General features: G+C 42.3%; 1 pseudogene across 1 annotated transcript in view; it reads right to left on the bottom strand.

The window, feature by feature from the left end:
* The window catches only part of LOC311241461 (gamma-aminobutyric acid receptor subunit beta-3-like), a 114,768-nt pseudogene extending 91,472 nt beyond the window's left edge, over positions 1–23,296 (bottom strand). The window contains exons 1-2 of the transcript in view: positions 23,212–23,296; positions 19,279–19,415 (exon numbers count right to left, since the gene is read on the bottom strand). The product of the transcript in view is annotated as a gamma-aminobutyric acid receptor subunit beta-3-like (transcript). The remainder of the gene's footprint in view (positions 1–19,278; positions 19,416–23,211) is intronic.
* Positions 23,297–25,682: the final 2,386 nt, after the last annotated feature.

Genomic DNA, 25,682 nt, shown 5'->3' with positions numbered 1-25,682 from the left:
ACCAAACAGCCAATGAGTGACCGCCTCCGTTTTCATGTGTGCAATATATTTATACTTATTCATCCTATGAATATACTGACTGCAAGGAAACAAGGAACTTGTTTGCTGTGATAACTGCATTTTTGTGATACTGTGATTTATTGTGTAGCACCTTTAATTCGTGAGTTATTTATCTCATTGTATAAATATAATTATACTAATTGTATAAGTATAATGACAATAAAGACTATATTCTAGTTTATTCTTCTACTTTATAAACATATATAGAATATCTCTATTGGCTACAAGGTTCTAAGTGGCTTTTAGGTAGCTTGTAGTTAAGCTTGTATAACAGCTATTTTCATAAGTCATTGCACACCTGTGACTGTGAGCACTTACTGACAGATTATGTTAATGCTATTCATGTGAAGGAGTGGCTGGGCGGGTTTTAGGGGGCTCTTGTTCACGCCCAGTACTTGACCTGTGAAGGTGTTACATTCTAGACTATCTTTGAGAGCCATTATCTCCGCTTGCTGCACTAAGAAATGGAGAGTTTTCACAGGATTCAAATTAGCACATCTTATTCAAACATATTCAGATTTCAATGTATGACACATCATTTGAAAGCTTACATTTTGTACTTGCACAATCTGTATAACTCTGAAAATGACGATGGAGACATGTGGTCACAATCGCTGGTCGAGAGAGAGAGAGAGAGAGAGAGAGAGAGAGAGAGAGAGAGAGAGAGAGAGAGAGAGAGAGAGAGAGAGAGAGAGAGAGAGAGAGAGAGAGAGAGATAATGAAATAAAGATAGAGGGTGAGAGGCTGTGAGCAATAGAGAGGGGATAAGGATAGAGAAAGATAGAAGATATATACAGAGATAGAGAAAGAGCGATGGAGAGAGATGGACAAATGATGCAAAGAAAGAGAGAAAGAGACCAACAGATACAGAGACAGCATTTTGATGTTCTTTAACGAAACATCTCACTTAATGAGAGCGATAGAAAGAGAGAGGGAGAGAGAGAGACATTGGGAGACAAGCCATGAGCCCACAGAGGAAGCATGGTCATTAACCAGCCTTACAGGGAGCCTTTGATGTTCAACACAGAACCCGCCAGGGGCACCGGAGTAGGCCACTGGACACTAAACTTTAATGGTTCCCACCCACCAGGGACACGCCGTTCAGAGAAAACAAGCGCAACGCTCCTTGTGTATATGCTTTAAGCATCATCAGACATGTGTGTGTGTGTGTGTGTGTGTGTGTGAGTGAGAGAGGATGAGAGTGTGCATGCACATGCACAATCAAATATAATTAGAGTTGTTCCGATACTGATACCAGTATCGGAAATGCCTCCGATACAGCCTAAAATGCTGGTATTGGCGAGTACGCCGAAAGGCTAGCCTCTGATACCATATGACGTAATTTATCAACAACACGTGCGGTATCCTCCTGCTGAGAGTGAGCATTATAAAACAAACATGTTTTTAATCGACCGTGAATTAAAGTGTCAATGCTGTTTGTCATTTTTACAGCAGATACTTTCTTAAATGCCATCGTCCCGACAGAGCAGTGTGACGGGGAGCTCTGATGTCTGATACTTGCTGGTGTTATTATTAGCATTAGCTGAAGAGCTATCTGAAAAGCTAGTTTTAGCTTAACGTTACCTTGGCTAAAATTGGGACTATTCATAATCCAGCAATAATGGCTGCAGACCAAGTACAGCAAGTTGGCAAAGGAGTATTCCAAGGTAAATCACTTTTTCACCAGTAACGTTACATTGTCTTGTTTCCATCTAACGTTAGCTCACGTTAACTGGCTAACCTAGCTCACACTAACGTGGGTGATCGACCTCTCCCACACATGCACGCAATTAATGACATAATGCGGACAGCCATACCGGTGACAATGTTTACTGTAGCTTTTAGTGCCAAATGATCTGTCTGTCTCAAAAGAGAATGTTGAATATTTATTGTGCAAAAATCACAACAGAGCCTCTGCTACTAGCTAACTGAAGTTACCGGAGCCTTCTGGTAGCAAGTGCAACAACGTATAATGTCCGTGCGGAATCAATGTCCCAACAACCTTTCCGTGGGTGAACTCATTGAGCATAGTTGTCAATTAATGATACTAATACTAATCTATGCAATCACCTGTTGTTGAATAAATACCATTACTTTATAGTTATTTCTTAAAAAAACACAGTATAAAACAGTAGCTGTAAAAAAAATTTAAAAGAAAGTTTTATAATTTATATAATAATTTTATTTTAAATTTTTAAATGTATGCACTGGTATTGGATCAGTATCGGTATCGGCCGATACCCAAAGCTTAGGTATCGGAATCGGATCGGGAAGGAAAAAATGGTATTGGAACATCTCTAAATATAATGCTGCATACACACAGACACACACACATTCAGTACATTCACACAAACAGACACAAACAAACATGCACAACACATCCAAAAAATTAGCACACACACCACACACACACACACACACACACACACACACACACACACACACACACACACACACACACACACACACACACACACACACACACACACACACACACACACACACACACACACAGTGAGAATGATGGCAGAGACGCAGGACACAGCAGCCACAGAGCTCATGCAGGCTTTCAGTGTGAGGCAGCGTGGAGGGACAATAACATTGTCTGGTAAAAATAACTAAATAACCAGGACCCTTTCTCTAAAGAACGGAGGGGATTATCACGGTTCACGGGGTGGTATATAGACTGGGCATGGTTTTTTGTTGTTGTTGTTAAAAGGCTCAATCTGTAATACAAATGCAAACAAATGGGTATCCCCGGCCACTAAAATAAAATGTGATGCGTTGTCATTCATGGTTGTTTGAGTTATCGATATGAGGACTAACACTATAGACTAGACAACAGGTCAATTATTCGTTTTTTAAATAGCATTTGCTGTATTTTGTAGCTGTTATAGGATTGTTTATGTTTATAGATGCTGGAGTAAAACTTGTATTCTGATTCACAACCAGTTTTGGAAAGTTCCAAAAAATAAAAACGTGTTTTCCATCTACAGTTGGAACTCTTTAAATATTGTATGTTAATAATACCCACATTCACGGTCAAACAATAAATATCCGGATTGTGGCTTTAAAGATTATTTTCATGGCATTTCTGCTCAATTAGATAACATGCAGTGAAGAGAGACAGAAGAGATGGGGAGAGAGGGAGGGGGGGGGGGGGGGCATACAGTATGACAATGTGCTGGATTAATGATGATGTCACATAGGGATGTAACGATTCAATCCCGCATAAAGCATTTATATATTTTTTATTCCAAGGTCTGGGTGAGTACTCTTTTCTGATTGGCCGGCAGGTGTGCGCTAAAACCGCCTAATGAACAATTGCACATGTACAGTAGTGCGGCACAAGATGAATCACCGTTCTAAATGCATCTGCAACCCAACCTGTAACTCGTAGCTGGCCTGCTAGCCAGACATCTCATGGTCCCCAAATCAATATTTATTTTTCATGTCTCATATGCGCGGTAGCTGTATCACTGTCAGCCAACTCGTAGCCTCAAGTACATTCAATTTGCCGTGAGTTTAATTGCAAGGATGGGATGCATACAGAGAGATTCTTGCTCAAATACATGTAACCTATAGTAACTAGACCAAGAAGAGGCTGGGTAGACGACGTCTGTGATTGGAGCGGAGTGAGAGGGGCGGAGTCACGGAGTTGGAGAGAAGAAGTGGGGACAGAATGGGTTGGAGAGTGATAGGCGACCTTCGGAACGAAGAAGCCACCTGATGATGATGAGTAGCCTAGTCAGTATGTCTAAATAGTGTTAATCTACAAGTACATTAGTCTACCTCTGGTATAGACCAGGGGTTCCCAAACTTTTCAGGCCGGGACCCAGAAAATAAGGCGTCAGAGAGCCGCGGCCCAATGCACATCGTCAGGCTTTTTTTATTTTTTTTTGCCATGCGACCGATTTTTTAAGCCAAATATCACTTCAATCCTATTAAGTTAGTTCAAGTTAGTTATTCATTTATATGTGCTATTTATGAGAGGGCTAACTTGTTGCAAAATAATAATGATAATAATAATAGCCTCATTAAAATACTATTGTTGCTTCGGTTGTTTTCAGCCTTTTATGTGCATAATCTGTTATTTAGTTTGAAATGTTCGTTGAAATAAGTAGATTTTTCGTTTTTGTTTATTTATTAAGTTAATATAAAACCATATAGTCACATTTTAGAATACAATAGAATAGAATTTTAGAATACAACTAGAAACACTGTCCTGGCCTGCTTCTAAGTTCAGTGACCTGACAAAAAAAAAATCATTTGGAAATCATCTCACGGCCCTCCCGTGGCTGCTGGGCAGTGGCAAATCCTTATGGAAGCCAACGGAAGCCATGCCTCCCTAATATTAAAATATGAATTAATATCAGATATGAAATATGAAAAAAAAAAAAAAAAAAAAAAAAAATTAATATAGTTTACATTCTTTTTCATCTGTGCATCTGTGTTATAATTTTTATTTTTATTTTTTTAATGTCTCCCTCTTCTCCTCACTCTTTCTAACACACTGTCAGACTCACTGTGCTCACTGGAGCTAGTATAGGAGAGAGGCAGGGGGTAGGTCTCTTTCTCCAGGCTTCCAGCATTATAGAGTCCAAATCCGATCCTGGCCAATCAGATTCGAGCTGACTGCCACACCCTAAAAGTTTAAAACGGGGCTGAGAGGAAAACACTCAGCATATTTTCCCCTCTGCACTCTGAACATTGTATTAACCCGTAACTGTTCCCACGGGCCGAATATTGCCCCGATCCTCGCAAGATTAAATCCACGGGGACCTCTCGGCGTGCCGAAGCTTTTCCTAAATCACTTCCATCATCGAAAACGAGGGGAAAAGGTCGGCTCGCGACCCTGAAAATGTCGTGTGATTTTAAAAACGCTGTATTAAGTGAGCCTATTATGGGATCCACGCGAGCTTTCTATCGTGGAAACATCTGGGCGTCCCACAACTTTTACTCATTCACATGTAGCCCCGAAAATGCTTAGAAAAGGAAAACAGAAAGCGTGGAATAAACTCGCCGAAACGGAAAAGTGTCCCACGGGCGCGCCGTGATTCCAATCCACGTGAAAATATTCACGGCCATAGAGGAGACTGTGGGACACCTTTTTGCAACCGAATATGTGTCTCGTATTTGCTCCCACGCGGCGCGCAAAATCGTGCAAGGAAAGATCGGACCAAAAATGAACCAATGCTCCAGCAGTATTAATGACCCTGATGTAAACAAGACAAACGCTTTCTCTGGTCTGCATCCCTTATACAATTGTGTGTATTGAGCCGTACTGTATTGTACCCATTCTGCAATCTGTTAAATAAATAAAAAGAAAGTTTGACTGGCCGCCGAGCCATACTGTAGTGTACATGGTGACTGCTTGACTTCAAAAAAAAAAAAAAAAAAAAAAATTAATAAAGATATTTAATAATTTTTTTTTAATAATTTTTTTTTGGCTTCCCCTGTTATTTTAGCCACGCGACGCCACTGCTGCTGGGAACCACTGGTATAGACCACTGCACTTCCGCGTTACATTGAGCTCATGGGAAAGAGAGAGCGGGGCGGGAAAATCAATGAATACGGAGAGACCAGTCCCAAGTCGATTTCTCGGCCGAGCTATAGTCACTTTTACGCACCTACTCCCGAACTCTGCATGCGCAGATTGCCCACGGAGTCTCTCTGGATTGTCCAGAGATCTAGGTGCCAATCGACTTGGGATTGGTCTCTTTGTGTTCAGGAGACTCATGCGTATACAGGTCTAATGGATCATGTCTCCCCCCCCCCCCCCACAGCCGTAGCTACAAACACTTAAAGTGCAACCTCCACGTTGTATTTTTGTTCAATAAACAATGTGGACTAGGCCAACAGTGACTTTCATGAAGAATTGTAAAAAAAAGTATTGAAATTGACCCAGTTTTAGCGTTTTTATCAAAACATTTTGTCTGCCCAACACAATCAACATGCACTTGCATATTTTAATCAATGGTTTATAACGTGCACGTGTAATGTCGTCACAACAGGTATTGGTCACCAGGGGTATCACCAGGGGGCGCTGAGAGTCACACAGCTAGTGGCAGGCAGAGAGCCTTGCTACCATAGATATATGCTTGCTACTACTAGCCGAATGGAAATGTATCTGTTTCACCTCACTATTGCTCCGTGATTATAGCCATCCATCCATCTCTAAAGCTAACCACGTTACCATATTTGTAATAATGTAAATCATTGTGTCGTTGTACACATTGTGTTTATAACGTTAGTAGATAACATAGCTTAGCTTGGTAGCTATTGTGCTAACAACATATCCCGACATCCGGCTCGCTGGCCGGCATGAACGGCCGACCCAAAATGGTTCTCTCCTCTCTGTACACCCCGACCCGACCCCACCCACCGGTGCCCTGCCGGGGGGCCCATGGACGCGACGGCGGCGGCAGCCGCAGGGCGCCCGAGCCCGCAAAGGCTAGTGTTACACGATAGCTATGAGCTAACTAGCGCTGCGGGCTCCGGCGCCCTGCGGCCGCCGCTGTTGTCGAGTCCACAAGCTTCACTCGGTGCATCAGTCACGAAAGGGGCTATGATGAGCTTGGCAAGCCAGAGTAAAACACAGTTTTCATTCAATCAATCAATAACAACATTAACCAGACTCTCGTTGTGTCTATTATGCTAACGCTAACCGTTACCTCATTGTGTCTATTCTACACAGATAGCCTCTCGTGTCTATCTGCTAACGTTAGCATTAGGCTAACTAACGTTACGTCCCTAACCCCCAACAACAAGCGTAACTAATCAGCGATCTTTTTGTCAGACTAAACTCTCCGCTCGGTGGCAAATTGTGTTGATGTCGGTTTTGTTTCATCAATAAATGAGGCAGAATACACAGTGACTGTATCCTTTTTTATTGCACTCGTTTCTTGCTGCAAACGTACAAAAGATATCCTACGCGAGACATTAAAGATGGCGGCGCGGACATTCTGTTTTCGTTCAGACTCCCCAAACAGTGACGTCACGCGTCTCTCTTCTGACCAATCAGTGGTCTGCAGTTTTTCACGTGTCATTTCTGGAGCTCTCATGCTGATCACCAGCAGCCCCGCCTCCCCACACGGAGACAAACTGAGTACTTTATTTTAGTGGAAAAGCAACATTAGATTCGGCTCATTAATATGCAAGCCACACCTGTTGTGACGTCGGCGTTTTGATAAGCTTTTTTGATTCGCGCGTGCATGTTATTCGTGCGTGGACCTTTTTAACTCTTTCAGAGTGGCATTTCCGGTGTCAAATGGAAATAAATAAATAATGAAATTATATACCAATGATGTAAACTACCCATAATTGATCAGTAGGGTTTAACCTAGAGGTTGGCCTTTAATGTCATGTCTCATCCACATTCATTCATTTTCTCCACACGCTCTCCCGATTTCAGAATACCGGAAGTGTTGCAGTGGTCTATAGTGTCTCTGGGGCAAGGTTTACAACAGTGTTGCTGACCAGGTAGGACGTCGTGCTACATCTGGCTCTTCAGCCGCGTGCACTCTGGCATCAGTGCGCTTACATCAAACACCATAGATTGTTGGTGTAGTTATTCTGCAATTGGGCATGCATTATTATTCTTTTTCAAGATAAGAGTAATTTATTTATTGCATAAAATTCAAATCACGGCATATCCCGTCCTCGTAATTCAACTCACAACAACGACTGCACTTGAGGCTAAACACACTGCCAGTGCTAAGTCTGCGGCTAAGTGTTCTGATTTACAAAGTTACAAAAGGGTTGGAAAGTTACGAAAAAGCTTGTTTTCCCATCTACAGATCTGACTTTCAAAGATTGTACTGTATGGTCAAACAACAATGATCCAGATTGTGGCTTTAAAGATCATTTGCATGGCATTTCTGCTCAATTAGATAGCATGCAGTGAAGAAAGACAGAAGAGATGGGGAGAGAGGGAGGGGCATATGACAATGTGCTGGATTAATGATAATAATAATAATAATAATAATAATAATAATAATAATAATAATAATAATAATAATAATAATAATAATAATAATAATAATAATAATAATAATAATAATAATAATAATAATAATAATAATAATAATAATAATAATAATAATAATAATAATAATAATAATAATAATAATAATAATAATAATAATAATAATAATAATAATAATAATAATAATAATAATAATAATACTTCGTTTTATATAGCGCCTTTCAGAGGACCCAAGGTCGCTTTACATAAGGGGGGGGGGGGATAACAAATTAACAAACATAGTGGACAGACACAACATATACATATAAAGTGAGAAAATTAGGGGTTGAAGGCCAGGTTGAAGAGGTGGGTTTTGAGCAGTTTTTTAAATGAGTCCAGAGTTGGGGTGGTGCGGAGTTCTGCGGGGAGGGAGTTCCAGAGGGTGGGAGCTGCCACACTGAAAGCTCTGTCCCCGAACGTCCGTAGTCTGGTTCGGGGGATGGAGAGCTGACCAGTGTCCGTGGATCGCAGGGACCGTGACTGAGTGTAGGGGTGGAGGAGGTCAGTGAGGTACTGAGGTGCCAGGGCGTGAAGGGATTTGTAGGTGAGCAGGAGGGTTTTGTAGGTGATGCGGGATTTGATGGGGAGCCAGTGGAGCTGGATGAGGATGGGGGTGATGTGCTGCCAGGGTTTGGTGCGGGTTAGAACCCTGGCAGCTGAATTTTGAACATACTGGAGCTGTGGATGATGTCACATAGGGATGTAACGATTCAATTCGATTCAATTCCACAGCAATCATTTATAGTTATAGACAGATAGATAGATAGACAGATAGATCATGTAGATAGATGTCAGACCAAAACAAAAAGAAAGTAAACAAAGTGCAGTACCAAGCGAAGCTCTTTTGCCTAGAGGTCTGTTTTTGATGGCATTACAGATGCTACCTTTAAGAAGCAGGGTGCTATATCTCTATGGATTGCCTGTCAGAACCTGTATACAAATTAATTGGCCTACTATACTTCTAGGCTATAGTATACTGTAGTACTATAGCAGTGAAAAGCATTTGAAGATACAAACACACAGTCACCTTCCATGGTGCACTAATTAGAGATTTGGTGTGAGAAGAAGCGATACATGAAACTGTGAAAATGTGCCTGGATCAGCTCTTTCAGTGTGAAAGTGGAGGCGATAGCAGCAGTGTGCTGCAGAACCATTACCTCTCTGAACAAGAGCAACAACCGCTGAAAAAAAACCCAGGTTGCTTTTCACCGTCCCGTAACGAAAAAGTTGCGTGATATTTCCATGGTTTTCTGATCACTACCATGTCAGTGTGACTGGAGCGCGTTGTACGATCTGTCCCATGGTTTCAAACTAGATACCATGGTATTGTTTAAATAAAGGAACCTTTATAGTTTATCAAATAATTTTACAATTACCACAATCAAATGAAAGTTTTCATTTTGACATTTATATTTATCTAATTGCAGCCACCCGTAGGTGCTCTTTAAGAGCGGTTTTGAAAGAGGGTAGGGATTCACATTCCTTTACGGCTGTGGGTAGGGCGTTCCACATTATTGTGGCATAATTGCGAAACGTGTTTAGTCCCTTGTTTGAGCCGAATCTGGGTTTAACATGATTTGTGAAACTCCCTCTGGTGTTGTGGTCGTGGACTTCACTGACCTTTGGGAAGTATTTCGACATGTACATGGGTATCTTAGTGGTGTAGTGTATCTTGTAGACCAGGCCCATTGCCAGTTTATGTACTCTGTCGTCTACTCTAAGCCATCCTAGGTTGTCAAAATGGGCAGGGGTAACGTGAGTTTTAGGAGTAAGGCCAAGCAGTAGTCTGACCAGTTTGTTTTGTGATGTTTTGTAGCCTTGTTTTTTGGGCCTTTGAGGTGCTTTGGTACCATGAGGTGCAAGCATAGTCATAGAACCCTTGAATGAGTGCTCCTGTTAGAGTCTTCAAGGTATTCTTGTTTACCAGAGAGGAGATCCGGTAAAAGAATCTTGTTTGTTGGTTGACTTTTTTTTATTACATTGGTTGCCATTTTGTCACAGGAACGACTTGCTTCTAGGATGGAACCCAGGTAGGTAATTTCATCTTTCCTTGTGACAATATTGTCACCCACTGTAACTGAGAAGCCGTTGGCCTTGCTGAGTTTGCTATTTGATCCAAAGAGAATGGATTCCGTTTTACCCAGGTGTAATGATAGTTTGTTATCAGCGAGCCAGGTGGACAAAAAAGGTGTCCCTCTTCTCTCACCCTGGAAGTTAGACTTTTTTTTGTCAATTAAACAAAGTAGTTGAGTTAATCATCAAATCTGTAAAATGCAGTCACGCATCCCCTTTAAATCTAGTGCTTATAGGAAGACCTTAATATTGCTATGATGCTTAAAGGTGCTATAGATAACATTCATGCACCAGCATGTCATTTATCCAATCAGGGGATACATGCACAGAACATGTAAACAACATGATACATGATCAATTCATTAATCAATCATTGTTTTGGCTCTGTGGTTGTATTATAAAAAAATTAAAAATATTACTCAACATATTTCTTTATCTTTAACACCTTTAAAGGGGTTATGCACTGCTATTCCTAGCACTATTTGGGCAACTTTACACACTTCCTGTGAGTCTATGTAACACATCTGTAATTTTTATTCCAAAAATAATCATTGTTTTATATTTCTAATCTTGTACTCAAAACCAGCATTTTTCAGCCTCATGAAAGCAGGCTATTATTGGCTTGGCTCCACCCATTCTGGCAGAATGCTTTGAGTGACAGCCACCCACCAAATAGCTCCGCCCATCTCCCCGTCAGAGATTAGGTTTCAGGTTACATACAAATATGGTATGTCATAAATATAGAGATGTAGCAGTACTGTCTATCTATATATATATAATATGTTACCATGAATTGAAATTGGGGGACCCTGATGTAAACAAGACGAAAGTCTTTCTCTGGTCTCCATCATAGCAGTACTGAGCAGTACTGTAGCAATACAAATATGGTATGTCATAAATATAGAGATGTAGCAGTACTGTCTATCTATATATATGTTACCACTATTTGTAAAAGCCACAACCACGTTACCATATTTGTAATAATGTAAATCATTGTGTCGTTGTACATATTGTGTATACACCGTTAGAAGCTAACATAGCTTAGCTTGGTAGCTATTGTGCTAACAACATATCCCGACGTCCGGCTCGCTGGCCGGCATGCACGCCCGACACAAAATGGTTCTCTCCTCTCTGTACACCCCCGTCCCCACGGGTACCCTGCCGGGGAGCCCATGGACGCGACAACGGCGGCAGCCGTAGGGTGCTCGAGCCCGCCGTAACGCTAGTGGTACACAATAGCTATGAGCTAACTAACGCTACGGCCGCCGCTGTTGTCGCGTCCACAAGCTCCCCGGCAGGACACCCGCGAGAACGGGGGCACACAAGGAGGAGAGAACCACCCCAAATCGAGCACTCATGCCGGCCGACAAGCCGGACACCGCGGTTGTTGTTAGCACAATAGTAGCCCACTGTGATGCACCGAGTGGGCCACCATTGATCAACATGCAGCGATGTGTAGCTTGCATGATGCGTGTGCAGTGCTTTGCCACACAGGTCTGAGAAGAGGACCTGCACATGATAGCAACCGGGAGCGTCGCGGAGCATTCAGCCTGCTGGCTACCTAGATCCACTTCAACCAGCCGAGCGTCGGGAGCTCCAGCAGCTTGTCGATGTGCTAATAGCCTGGAGCCAGCTACCGTTAGCTTGCAGAGGCTATTAGCACACCGACAAGCTGTGTAGCCAGCAGGCTGAATGCTCCGCGACGCTGGTTGAAGTGGATATAGGTAGCCAGCAGGCTGAATGCTCAACGACGCTCCCGGTTGCTAACGCCGGCCCCGGCTGGTGCTAAGTAGCTAGCGATCGCTCCCGAGTCCCGAGAGCTAACGCCGGTCTGTCTGTCGAAGACCGAGGGAACCGCATCAGGCTTCAGCTGATTAGTGATCTTCTGGACAAACCTTCCACCCTGCAGGTAGCAAGAATGGAGGCGGGCATTACTAAAACCACAGAGCCAATCACATCACCGTGCGCTATAAACAGCGCCCTGTGACGTGCACCAGGTCGTCAAATCAACATGACCTGATTTACTAGAGGCAAAGAGGGGATGGGCTGTAGCTGAGGAATTCGCCAATATAGTATTTAGGCCCAAAAACACATTGATACGAACTCCTATTACTATAATACAATGCTAGAGACTGAAAAATGACATTTATAATGCATAGCACCTTTAATGATAACAATTTCTTCACATTTTCTATAATATTAGGCATAAAAAAACCTGAACAGAAACAGAAAAATACTATTATAATAGTATTATTATTATTATTATTATTATTATTATTATTATTATTATTATTATTATTATTATTATTATTATTATTATTATTATTATTATTATTATTATTATTATTATTATTATTATTATTATTATTATTATTATTATTAGTCAAATAACACCCTAACGGTCCTTATGGTAGAACAACAGTCATGGTTTGGTACAGTATATGGTGACGCATTAACTGTTTTTCCATTATTATTTTATTTGTTCATGTTTTCCGGGCAAACTTCAAAAGGAGCCTGTTTCCCCCGATTCAACCCAATTAAGCGGCGCTGACAAACACAACGTGGGCTCCGAGGATTTTGAGATCAACCGATCTCACGCTGGCACAGATTTATTTGCTACAGGATTGATTACATAAATGATTATCTGGAGTACGGCCTATTGCTGCACAATATCACAGCGGCACAGCAGGGTGTGGTGCTCAAAGATACGAGGGCCTGGAGCGGCTGGGTAGTGTAGAGGTCTAAGCACTAGGTGTGGCTGGGTAGTGTAGAGGTCTAAGCACTAGGTGTGGCTGGGTAGTGTAGAGGTCTAAGCACTAGGTGTGGCTGGGTAGTGTAGAGGTCTAAGCACTGGAGTGGCTGGGTAGTGTAGAGGTCTAAGCACTAGGTGTGGCTGGGTAGTGTAGAGGTCTAAGCACTAGGTGTGGCTGGGTAGTGTAGAGGTCTAAGCACTAGGTGTGGCTGGGTAGTGTAGAGGTCTAAGCACTGGTGCGGCTGGGTAGTGTAGAGGTTGTGGATGGAGGAATTAACCATGACTTGGACCATAGTTGTTGTTATAAGTTTATTCACAGTTACAACCAAGGAGAATTGGCTTGAGAGACCCGACGCCCTGAGACATGGGACACGTAGATCTTTATAGTCAGAGAAGGTGGGTTGAGCCCAGGGGAGATAGGAAAGATTGGATTGGAGGAGTCAAGGAGGAGGAGGGGGTAGACATGGGTTGGGGAGGGCTGGAGAGGGTTGAAAGGGGGGGAGGGGGGATGAGAGACAAAACATTTGGATAAATGGGGAGGGTAGACAGATTGGAGAGGTGTCGGGGGAATAACGAGAATGGGGAGGGGGGGGGGGGGTTGGAAACATGACTGGGAGATGTGTGAGGGGGGAGGGGATCATTATTCCACAAGGTCTAAGCACTCGCCTACGAGAGCAAAGACCCAGGTCCCATTCCCAATAATCACCTGAGGCTTGGTCCCTACAAACACAATAAGGCAGGGTGTGCGGGTGGGAAGCCGGTGAGGTATGAGTCCAGGACTCCTACTGGGCCACCTGTTCATCAAGGAGGTGATCTGAGGGAGATAAGCATGAACCGCAGCAGCTCTCCTAGTGAAACCCCTTGCTGTGAGGTGAAAAGAACCGGCTGGCGACACCACATGAATGAATCATAGGAGAAATGTGGTAGTCTACCCTCCCCAGACCGACAGTAGGGCAGCACATCGGCAAGGAGGGAATTGGCATAACAACAAAATTGGGGGATGGGATTTAAATACAAATAAAACGATGCAAGGGCCTGCCAAACACAATATTATAGTGTATCCTGTGCAAAGTAGGCTACATTATATTACGGTAGTCACTGTAGTGGAGGATGGTGGGCTCCTATTTAGTATAATGTTACTAAAAAGTGGTTATGCTGTGACCCCACCATGCAATATGCTTCAAGATTAATTAGGTTGATTAAAGGTAGAATATATAATGTTGTCAAACAGCGACCTCTAGGCAAAAGATGACAACATGGTACAGCGCTTTGTTTACAGTTTTAGTTTTTTATCTGACGTGTCGATTGGATATCAGTGAGTATAGGGGGAGGGGTTGCTACTGCTGGCCACACCTCAGGCTCTGCCAAGAGAAGTCTGGAGAAATTCACAGTATAATAAATGACTGAACTCAATTACTAAACAAAACCATAAACAAAGTACAATAAAAAGTGGGCTCTTTTGCTTAGAGGTGTTTGATGGCATTGTAGATTAAGATGGTATTTCTAAAATCTCCACTGAAAGGAGTGGACAGATTATGCATCACTGGTACATCACTCCCTGCAATTGTGACTATTCAACACAAACAGTGTCTGAGGAAGGCACGCAGTATTGTAATTTGCCTTCCTTCCCTCTGGGAGGCGCTATAGGAATCTTTGTTACAAGTCAAGCAGGCCCAGGAACAGCTTCTTCTCCTCAGCTGTGATCTCACTGAACTCTGTACCACAGTGATAACCCCCTCCCCCTCCCCCTGTCTCTCTCTCTCTCTCTCTCTCTCTCTCTCTCTCTCTCTCTCTCTCTCTCTCTCTCTCTCTCTCTCTCTCTCTCTCTCTCCACTCACTCACTCACTCACTCACTCACTCACTCACTCACTCACTCACACACACACACACACACACACACACACACACAACACACACACACACACACACACACACACACACACACACACACACACACACACACACACACACACACACACACACACACACACACACTCCATACTGTATAAACTCTGAACTCCATTGCCTATACTCTTGGCTCTGCGGCCGACACTGTATGAACTCTGAACTCTGTTACCTATACTCAATCTATACCTACAGTATCTACTGCCTAAAACTGCCTTACCCTGATAATCTATCCATATAACTGTACACACTGTATATACTTCTAGAGCTGTGAATCTTCACTGGCCTCACGATTAGACTCGATTAAGATAAGATAAGATATTCCTTTATTGATCCCCTGGGGAAATTCAGGCCATCATAGCAACATGAGGGGGAGGGGGGGGGGGGGGTACAGGTAGTAAAACAACACAGTATACAGCTAGTAAAAAACAACACAGGCAGTGTAAACAATTTGATCAATATGGTCAATATAATTTACTATCTGACTAGCTGAGGAAACAATCATCATATCACAATCGTTACATTTTACAGTAACCAACGGCACAACATAAATTCAAACAGGCATGTACATTTGTTGACATATGTCGACTACACCAGTATGTCTGAGACACCGTATGTGATTGTCGGCTGCAGCAAACACGGGGTGTCCGTTGCGCCAGGCGGGAGGGGAGGGAGGAGAGATTGTCCAGAAACCACCGTTGCTAGCACCGGAAGGGGCGGGGATTATGACTCTGACTACAATGCCGTCAGCTGGGGGATAGAACTTTGGTGATGAGACATATTACTGCACATGGCAACTTTTTCTACGAGTTGAGTGGATGCATGACCGGAGCACTAGCTTTGCATAGTGGGCGTGTCAACAATGTCAGCTGACACAGATCAAGGCATAGGAATATTCACAGATATCGCTTTTCTGAATGGACGTTTGGGTTAAACCAAGTTGTATGCAGTGATGAACAGTCTTTCCCAGCAGAACACAAGTTAATTAACGTTACACAAGTTGCGCTATGCATGCTTAGCTTGCTAACATAAAGATAGCAGGAGCCGTCTGCCAACAAATATGTTGTTTTCTGTCATAATCACAGCGAGAGCCTTCTTCACTCCTCCTCATCCTCCCTCCACATTCACCACGGAAGCCCACACCTTCTTCACTCCTCCTCATCTTCTCCCACATTCACAACGGAAGCCTCACATCCATATGGGCAGCACCCTTCACCCACTGTCAAGCTCCTCACTCAACACGGCTGTACCTCATCTCCTGATTCACACGCTGCCAGGCACCTCACTCAACACAACTGTATCTCATCCTCTGATCAGCAAGACACTACATCTACCGCAGATTCTGACCAGACCTCGTTGTGGTGTTATTCTAGGTTACATAGTACGACGACTCAGCCTATTCCTTGCTCTAATCTAGTTTCTCTTGTGCCCAGGACCCCCGCTCAAGTGCACCTTCCTGCCTGGACATCTCGTGCTGCACAAGGAGTGCTCCTGCTCTCTCTCGACACAGACCTGTGTCTTCTGCCCACAGCTGCACTGGGAGTGCACCTGTCCTCATCCCCCCAAGAACATTCTAACCCCTGTCTGTTGCAGATTCCTGATGTCAAACCTTGGGGAACAATATTAAAACACCCTAAAACGCTCCATTCTCTCTTCTCCTGTGTTCAGCTATTGGGCTTCTTGCCTAAACCCATTCTCACAGTTTCAACAAATGGATTCAGAAAATGGATTAGCATCCAAACGTTATTGAAGACTCCTGTGACCAGTAAGTAGGGTACTATGTAGCATCAAACTTTTACTAAAAAAATTCACCCCAGCAATTTTGCGCAAAATTGTTCTATGTTATATGCATAAATTAAATAAATTAATAAATTTGCCTAAAATCACACATCAACGTTAGTAGGCTATAATAATCGATTATGTTCTGTCACTGCATCGATGCAGAATCGTCCACATCTTAGAATCTAGAATTTCCATACTCTCTATATACTTACTTCTATATCAGATATATATACTATATATATATATATATATATATATATATATATATATATATATATATATATATATATATATATATATATATATATATATATATTAGGGATGCTCGATATTGGCTTGTTTACCGATACCGATATTCTCGATATTGTCCAACTCTTAATTTCGATACCGATACCGATACCGATATCAACCGATACCGATATATGCAGGGTTTCCCCCCCAAAAAACTGAATAATTTCAGGTAACTAATAATTTCACTGGATGCATTCAAAAGCTTTCTAAATGTAAGCATTATCTGTGCAAAATATGATAATTAAAAAAAGTAAAAATTAACATTACATATCTCTTGTTGTTGAATTAAACCAACATGCATACTTTTGACAATAAATAAAATAAGAATTGGTTCTTACTTGCTTGCCTGGGTAAATAAATGTTAAATAAAATGAAAAAAAAAAAAAAAAAAAAATTTACCGATACGATATTTTCCGATATCACATTTTACTGCCGATATCGGCCGATAATATCGGTCGGCCGATAATATCGGACATCCCTAATATATATATAGTCTATAGTATATATATCTGTATATATTATAACTACTCTTATTAGTTATACCACTGGCCAGTATGGCTTACTTACTTGTATCACTGTACATAACACTGTACATTAGATTAGCATATTTACTCAGATGGTGTTATACAGTATATATTCCATATACTCACTTGTTACACTGTATATTGTTATGTACTTTACTGTCACCTTGCACTCTGAATTAGATGCCAACTTCTTTTTGTTATTGTACCTGTGCCATACGATGACAATACCTTTTAATCGAATCTAATCCAATTTAAATCTATGTGCACACACCCTTGATGTCATTACTGTGTTATTGCTCTTGAAGCTCTTGAGGTGATTTGGGCGCTACGGTCTTTAAATGTTAGGGAATATAACTGAGCAACTAAGGTAAGTTAATGAAGTTGTGTTTTCTTTATCTTTCCACCTTCATTTATCCGGGGGGAACATTAACTGCATTTGGTGGGTCTTTGTCAGCTAATACCCTGCGTCACTAAGGGTTTACACAAGAATCCGTAGCTGGCAGAGGCCCAGTGCCAACCATAGTCTGTTTCTATCATAGTGGCCAAGGAGCCACTCTATCGGAACAGCTCGAGGGGGTAAGTGCCTTGCTCAAGGTCACCTCGAACGCGGTTGCTGGGGAGATTGTAACTCGTCAGTTCCTCCATCCAGGTTTTTCCCAGTTTGTCTGGGGGATTCAAATCAGCGATCCTCCTCCACTGCCCCTCTTTAACTTCAGACTACCTATGGGATATATTCCACATTAACACTATGCTTCTACACATGAGCCTGGTGATAGGGACTCTAAAATCAACACCCTCAGTGACATCGTCACACCATTCAAATGTCAAGTGTATTTGAAGACAGTTTATATCCTGTGAAGATATGTATTATTATTATTATTATTATTATTATTATTATTATTATTATTATTATTATTATTATTATTATTATTATTATTATTATTATTATTATTATTATTATTATTATTATTATTATTATTATTATTATTATCTAAACAGTCCTAATCCAATTGAAGCGAGGTTCACCACTAGTACATGATACATGAGCACGTTTGATTTGGCTCGATAGGGCACCACTGCTATCCGTCATGTTGACAAGCACATGACTCTAATTTAAACCGCGGGTCACGGTACAAGTTTCAGCCTATAGGAAAGTAAAGCAAAAGTCCTTGCTAGCATGAACAACGCCTGTGAACTTTTGATGCTGTTGTGTGACTTCAGGAGGTGGGGAGGTAAGTGTAACTGTGTTGGATGAGCATGTTAAACATGTTCCTCATGAATCTTACCCCTCGTCCAAATCAAAATCATGTGCTTAGCACCCTGTAACATCTGCGTGGCCCGTTTTGAAACAGTTGAAACCTCACAGTTGTTGTTGATGAGGTCAGAGGAGGCCGACTTCAATAGAGAAATAATACTTTTTCACCGAAGGAAGAGTCTCATGCCTCGTCTCCACTGGCGCAGGGTTTAGCCGCGCTGTGGCCTGTCTGGCACACGGCGGGCGTCTCATTGTCTTCAGAACATGGCCCAACCTGACCGGACCCCAGGCTGAGACGGCCACCTTTCACAACCTGGCCAGACCTGGCCAAAGTTGGCTGGGATCGTTGTATCATGTGTGAACGCAGTTGGTGGTGTGAATTTCTTTGAGCGGTTGCCTAGTAACCAGAGAGTTCACTAGAAACGCAATGTCGACACAAACCCAAACCCAACCCGAACCCTGCCAGACCACCACTAGCCCCCGGCCAGGCTGAACACAGATAACGGAGACAAAGACATTAGTCTATAGTCATTTCTAAGTACACAATAGCGGCTATAAAGGGGGCTGTGTGATTAACGGGAATCGGTTTTAAGTGGAGCAGTGAGTTTACCTGTGGAAAAGACCACGTTCCTGGACACCAGCTTGTAGTCGACGATGGAGAACTGGGCAGCTCGATGCGCGTCACCCCCGTCACCGCGCTCTCACCTCCCTTCCAGTAGAACTCGATGTCATCCGTGGTGTAGCCATCTGCGGGTGCACACACACACACACACACACACACACACACACACACACACACGCACGCACGCACGCACGCACGCACGCACGCACGCACGCACGCACGCACGCACGCACACGCACGCACACACACACAAGTTTAACCATCTGCACTGGCACTGAGACATAGGCAGTGATACTTCATCCAGCTGGACTGTCATTTGGGAAGAGAGAAATAAATATAAAAAAAGAAAAACAAAAAAAACAAAACAGAACCAGCTTTGAAGTTGCTTCTCGGGAGGGTTGCGTTTTCCAAAAAAGACACACATTCGTGGCCCTTTTCCACGGTAAGAACTTGGCCGTGGCGGACAGGCACCGTCCACATGCTCACGGGTTCTAAAATAGTTAGTCCCTGGTAAACAGAGAGGTTCTGTTCGCTGTATTCTCCCCCCCCCCCCCCCCACCCCCCCCACCGTATGTATATTTTTTTCTCCACCCACCCACCCCCTCCTAATGTACATTCTCCTCCCCATCATATGTATATATTCTCTGTTAGGATCTATGGGTAACAGTACTGTATATTTGTATATCGTATATATCACAAATGTAACAATACTATATACTAGGATGCTCGATATTGGCTTTTTTACCGATACCGATATACCGATATTGTCCAACTCTTAATTTCCGATACCGATATCAACCGATACCAACCGATACCGATATATGCAGGGTTTCCCCCACCAAAAAATGGAATAATTTCAGTAATTAACATTACATATATCTTGTTGTGGAATTAACACAACATTATGCATACTTTTTGTATTTTATTTTTTTTTATTATTTTTTAAACAAACATATAAACAAACATGACAACACACGATAAGATATACAAGCATTAATTGTCAGGGCACATCCAATGAGATCACCTTTTAGTTAGTTGTCTTATATAAGATATACCCATAATACCTGTTATCTAAAAAAAAAAAACCTACACACATATGCTCAGCTCGAACCCCCCCCTCCCGGACCCCACCTTGAGAAGTACCTCCACTATCCCTCGCACCTAACCAGACACTACCATTATAAGCTAGCTTTTATTCTCTCCACCACTTCTAACCACATTGACATTTTGGATTCATTGAGACCCAGAATTCTTGCTGTAGATATTTCATGGTAAATTACATCGAGATATGTAAGAAACCAAACTTTACGGCACATTTTTTCCGGTTGAAACCAGCGTGATGCGATCAGCTTTTTGGCTACTGTGATACCGATAAAACCAATCTCTTTAGCTGTGGATTCACTGCAAACTCAAAAACATCATTCAACAGCAATACCGAGGGGTGTACAGGTATATTCCAAGATACGAGTTTTGATATTTGTTTGGGTCACATCTTTCCAGAATGCCTTAACTGGTGAGCAGTCCCAATACATGTGCATAAATGTCCCTTCGTCCCCATTTGTACATTGGGTGCATTTGGAATCTTGCATACTTTTGACAATAAATAAAATCAGAATTTGTTCTTACTTGCTTGCCTGGGTAAATAAAGGTTATAAAAAAAAGAAAAAAAAGAAAGAAAATTAAAATCACATTTTAATGCCGATATCGGCCGATAATATCGGACATCCCTACTATATACCTATATGTCATGTATGTCCCTATGCCATAAATGTCATGATGTCATGTATGTTGTGTATGTCATAAATGTCACTATGAAATGAAAATGGGGGACCCTGATGTAAACAAGACAAACGTCATTCTCTGGTCTGCATCCCCTTAACAATTGTGTGTATTCAGCCGTACTGTATTGTACCCATTCTGCAATCTGTTAAATAAAGTTTTCATTCGTTCATTCATTCATTCATTCATTCATTCATTCATTCATTCTACACGCGGGGGTTTCTCTGGAACTAGATTTAGGAGCAGCTCAGGAGGTGCTACCGTTGCGACCGGTCAAGATGGGGTGTCAAGAGAAGCGGCCTGTGTGAACTGCAGGACAAGCCGCAAGGGGTCAACGCGATTTTAAAACAGCTGACTCGTCTCCCAAAAACCCTGGCAACGCCTCCGTCCTCCGTTGGACGGCTTTCAATTGTAGGAAGCGAATTTACATTTAATTGGCAAACATGTTTAAACAGTTGGTCCTCTCTTTGATGCTGACTCATCGACAGCACGGGCGCAACGTGTACATCGTTTCGTAACAGCTTTTGTTTGGAGTCTTAATTAATGTTCACAATATCTGTGTGGACGTTTAATTAGCCCCCACGTTGAATCAACGGAATAAACAAGACCAATTTAGCCGTTCCAATGTTCAGTGCAATACAGTGCGGTCCGTAAGGACAGTGATTTCTTGTTGTTGTTTGGCTCTGCACTCCGGCGTATTGGATTTGAAATGGAACATTACTGCATCTTATCTTATCATGAGAAAACGACGTGCATTATAATGCATTATGAATATGATATGACTGTGCTGTGAGATTGTTATCAGCTAGGCCCATATTCGACCCTTAGATATTTTATCACGTACCGATGGGACGATGATGCACTAATAATGTGCTTAAAACGTGATTACCACATCAAGCCGAGCAATGCCAAATCATGTAGCAGCACATCGATGCAACGAGAAAGCGAGACAAAATCTACTCTCGGTGGTCCTGATCAATACAGGCATCCCCCCCAGTGCATAAATCGTTGACGACATCATTTGCATGCCGTAATGCGTTGCTTCCAGGTTATTGATCGGTCTGATCTACGCCATGGTGTCGACTCTATTAATTGACGTACTTTCAGACAACAACCCCAGATGGAGCCGAGGAACCTAGCAGAACGTTTCCGTGGGACGTATTTTTTTCTTTCTGCGGCTCCCGAGACTTTTACGAGGTGGTATCACACAGCTGCATTCTCTTTGTAGAAAGCCTATGATCTATCACGTCCCAGTCCAATCCGAAAAGCACTTGTACAAGAGTGGGAAATTTAGTCTTTCGGGCTGGAGGGTTCATTTGTTTATGGGGTTGAATCCTTTCTGAAAAAAAAAAAAAAAAAAAAAAAAAAAAAAAAAAAAAAAAAAAATAATAATAATAATAATAATAATAATAATAATAATAATAATAATAATAATAATAATAATAATAATAATAATAATAATAATAATAATAATAATAATAATAATAATAATAATAATAATAATAATAATAATAATAATAATAATAATGATAATAATAATTTATGATGCAACAGAACAGGAATGGAATGAGAAGTAAGATTAGGTTTATGTTTTATTTGACATGTTCTATTGTTTTCCCCGGGACCCTTTTTGCACCTATGATCATTTCAGGGACATATAATGGACTTTCTGCTCCATCATTTCTCACCTTGACTTGCACCATTGCCATGGTTATTGAGACCTATAATGACTATTGATATAAGCATTTGTTGGTGCAGGTCAACGAAACTGACAGCAAACTAGATGCACAATCTCACATAAGAACTCTGATGTCAGAGTGGCTACTGGTCACTGAAAGCTATGGACTTTTGGAATTCTGAGATAGAATTCTGGAAAGAAAAAAATAAGAATTATACCTGGAAGGATTTATGGTACTTTGTGACAAAGTGATTTAACCCTTCACTATAGCATTGCCAATAACACCTTACACTTCCAATATCTCAATAAGCAATTAGCTGATGCAAGGGGCTCTTAGATGAACTAAACAACCCCACAGTTCATTGTAAATCACATAGGCTTCCCAAAAAGAAAGATCTCAACTATCCATTTAAGATCTCGCAGTTTGCATGCTGTCTCCACAGTAATTGGATCCCTCCACTCACAGCTCTCAATCTCCAGAGTGCAGTTCTGTTCGTCCAGAGGATAGCGCCTCAGATCCATCATACAGGCTGCCGTCGTGGTGATCCTGAGAGAGGACATAGAGAGAGAGAGAGAGAGAGAGAGAGAGAGAGAGAGAGAGAGGAGAGAGAGAGAGAGAGAGAGAGAGAGAGAGAGAGAGTATACATTGACCCAGATAACATGATTGATACAACAAGAGAGAAGAGGACATATAGTTTTACTTTTCCTTTGGGAAAAATGGGAGCAGGCGAAGAAGGAAGGCAAGGAGTTAGGAAGGAGGGAAGGAAGGATAGAAGAAAGGAGGGAGGGAGGGAGACAGAGAAAGAGGGATGGAGAGAGAGAAAGGGAGAGAGTCAGAGGAAGAGAGAGGGGACAGAGAGAGAGAAAGAGGGATGGAGAGGGAGAGAGGAAGGGAGAGAGAGTCAAAGGAAGAGAAGAGATAGCGAGGGAGGGAGATACAGAGAGAGAGAAAGAGGGATGGGGAGAGGAAGGGAGGAAGTGAGATAGAGTCAGAGGGGGGGGGGGGGAGATAGAGAGAGAGAGAGGGAGGGGAGGGAGGGGACAGAGAGAGAGAGAGAGAGAGAGAGAGAGAGAGAGAGAGAGAGAGAGAGAGAGAGAGAGAGAGAGAGGAGAGGAGAGAGAGAGAGAGAGAGAGAGAGAGAGAGAGAGAGAGAGAGGGAGGGAGGGATAATTTACTGGTCCATTTAGCAATTGTCACATGCAAAAATGAGAGTGAAACTCAATAGCAGGTGAGATGTGATTACACTGGTGAAGAGTAAAGGTGATACCTACACTGTCTACACCTAACTTCTCTGTATGGCCTTTAGGTGAAGCTATACGTGCATTAGTCCTCACTTCTACCCCTTTGATCACATTAACGTGGCGTTGAAATGAGAGACGACTCCCTGTACCACTGATGCGAAGGTCTGAGTGTAACACTATACCTTACAATCAGACCAGATTATCAGTGGCAAGAGGTCCGTTTCACATTGTCTGAAAAACCTGATCTTACTGTTAAAGCCGCAAACCAAGATCCATCAAAATATGGACGTGGAGAAATGAGGAACCAATGGGTTTATGTGAGGAATTCTACCTGTGCTTTACCTTTTCCCCCAGATTAGATGAGTTTTCCAACTGTATTTGCGGTGTTCTAATGGCCGTACAATGTATGATGAATTGAAAATGGGGGACCCTGATGTAAACAAGACGAAAGTCTTTCTCTGGTCTGCATCCCCTTAACAAGTATTGAGCTGTACTGTACTGTACCCATTCTGCAATCTGTTAATAAAGTTTTCAATCAATCAAACTCAAGGGGTTATCTGGTCAAAGAGGCGTGGCACCCAATGTGTTAATGCTCACACACATATAAACGCACGCGGACAACACACACACACACACACACACACACACACACACACACACACACACACACACACACACACACACACACACACACACACACACACACACACATGCAGCATAGAGGTCTAAGCACTCGCCTACCACCGCAGAGACCTGGGGTTCAAATCCCATTGTCAGCGGTACCTCCGGCTTGGTCAGTCGTCCCTACGGACACAATTGGCAGTGCTCGAGGGTGGGAAGCCGGTGGGGTTTGAGTCCTGGTCGTTGCAACAGTAACTCCTACTGGGAGAGAATCCTACTCTTTCTGTTCAGCAGGGAGGTGATCTTGGGGAGATAGTGTGAACCTCCGCGCACATTACACTCTCCCAGTGAAACTCCTCGCTGTCAGGTGAAAAGAAGTGGCTGGTGACTCCACATGTATTGGAGGAGACATGTGGTAGTCTAAACTCTCTCCAGACTAACAGAGGGTAGTCTACATCCTCCCCAAACCAACAGAGAGTAATCTACACCCTCCCCAGACTGACAATAGGGCAGCACCGACCAGGAGGGAATTGGCATAATGACTCATTTCGGGGATGGGGAGAAAAAGTAGTAGTAGAAAGGCAAAAAAATAAATCATGCACACACACACAAATGGATACACACACAGCATGTATGCAGACACAAATATACAAACAAGCACACGCACACATAAGCACATTTCACTTTGCATTCTACTAATTCAAAACAGGCATCCATATTCATAGGTCATGCTAACTACTCTGAACCTGTCTGACTGAAAGATCAATGGGAATTCAAAACAAGGGCTTCACAATACAAATATCAAACAAGGCTTCCGGCTACGTAACGCGCTTAATTCATTCACCCTCTAGGCCTCTCTTAGACAAGTTCACGTTATAAATAACCACAAGTACTGGTGGATCTTGCAGTGACATGGCGATGGCTGACAGATGCTTCCATTAGATAGATTTTCTGTTTGTTACACTCTAACAGTACATAGTAAGTATATTTTCTTGCATTAATATGTTTCTCAAGTGTGATAATTACTCAGAGTGATTGAGAGCCCGTCTTCAGGAAGCACAGAATGTTCTCT

This window comes from Notolepis coatsorum, assembly GCF_963971535.1.
Source record: "Notolepis coatsorum genome assembly, chromosome: 1".
Classification (NCBI taxonomy): Eukaryota; Metazoa; Chordata; class Actinopteri; order Aulopiformes; family Paralepididae; genus Notolepis; species Notolepis coatsorum.
Note: the sequence above shows the minus strand (reverse complement) of the source record. Positions and strands in the feature narration are given on the sequence as shown.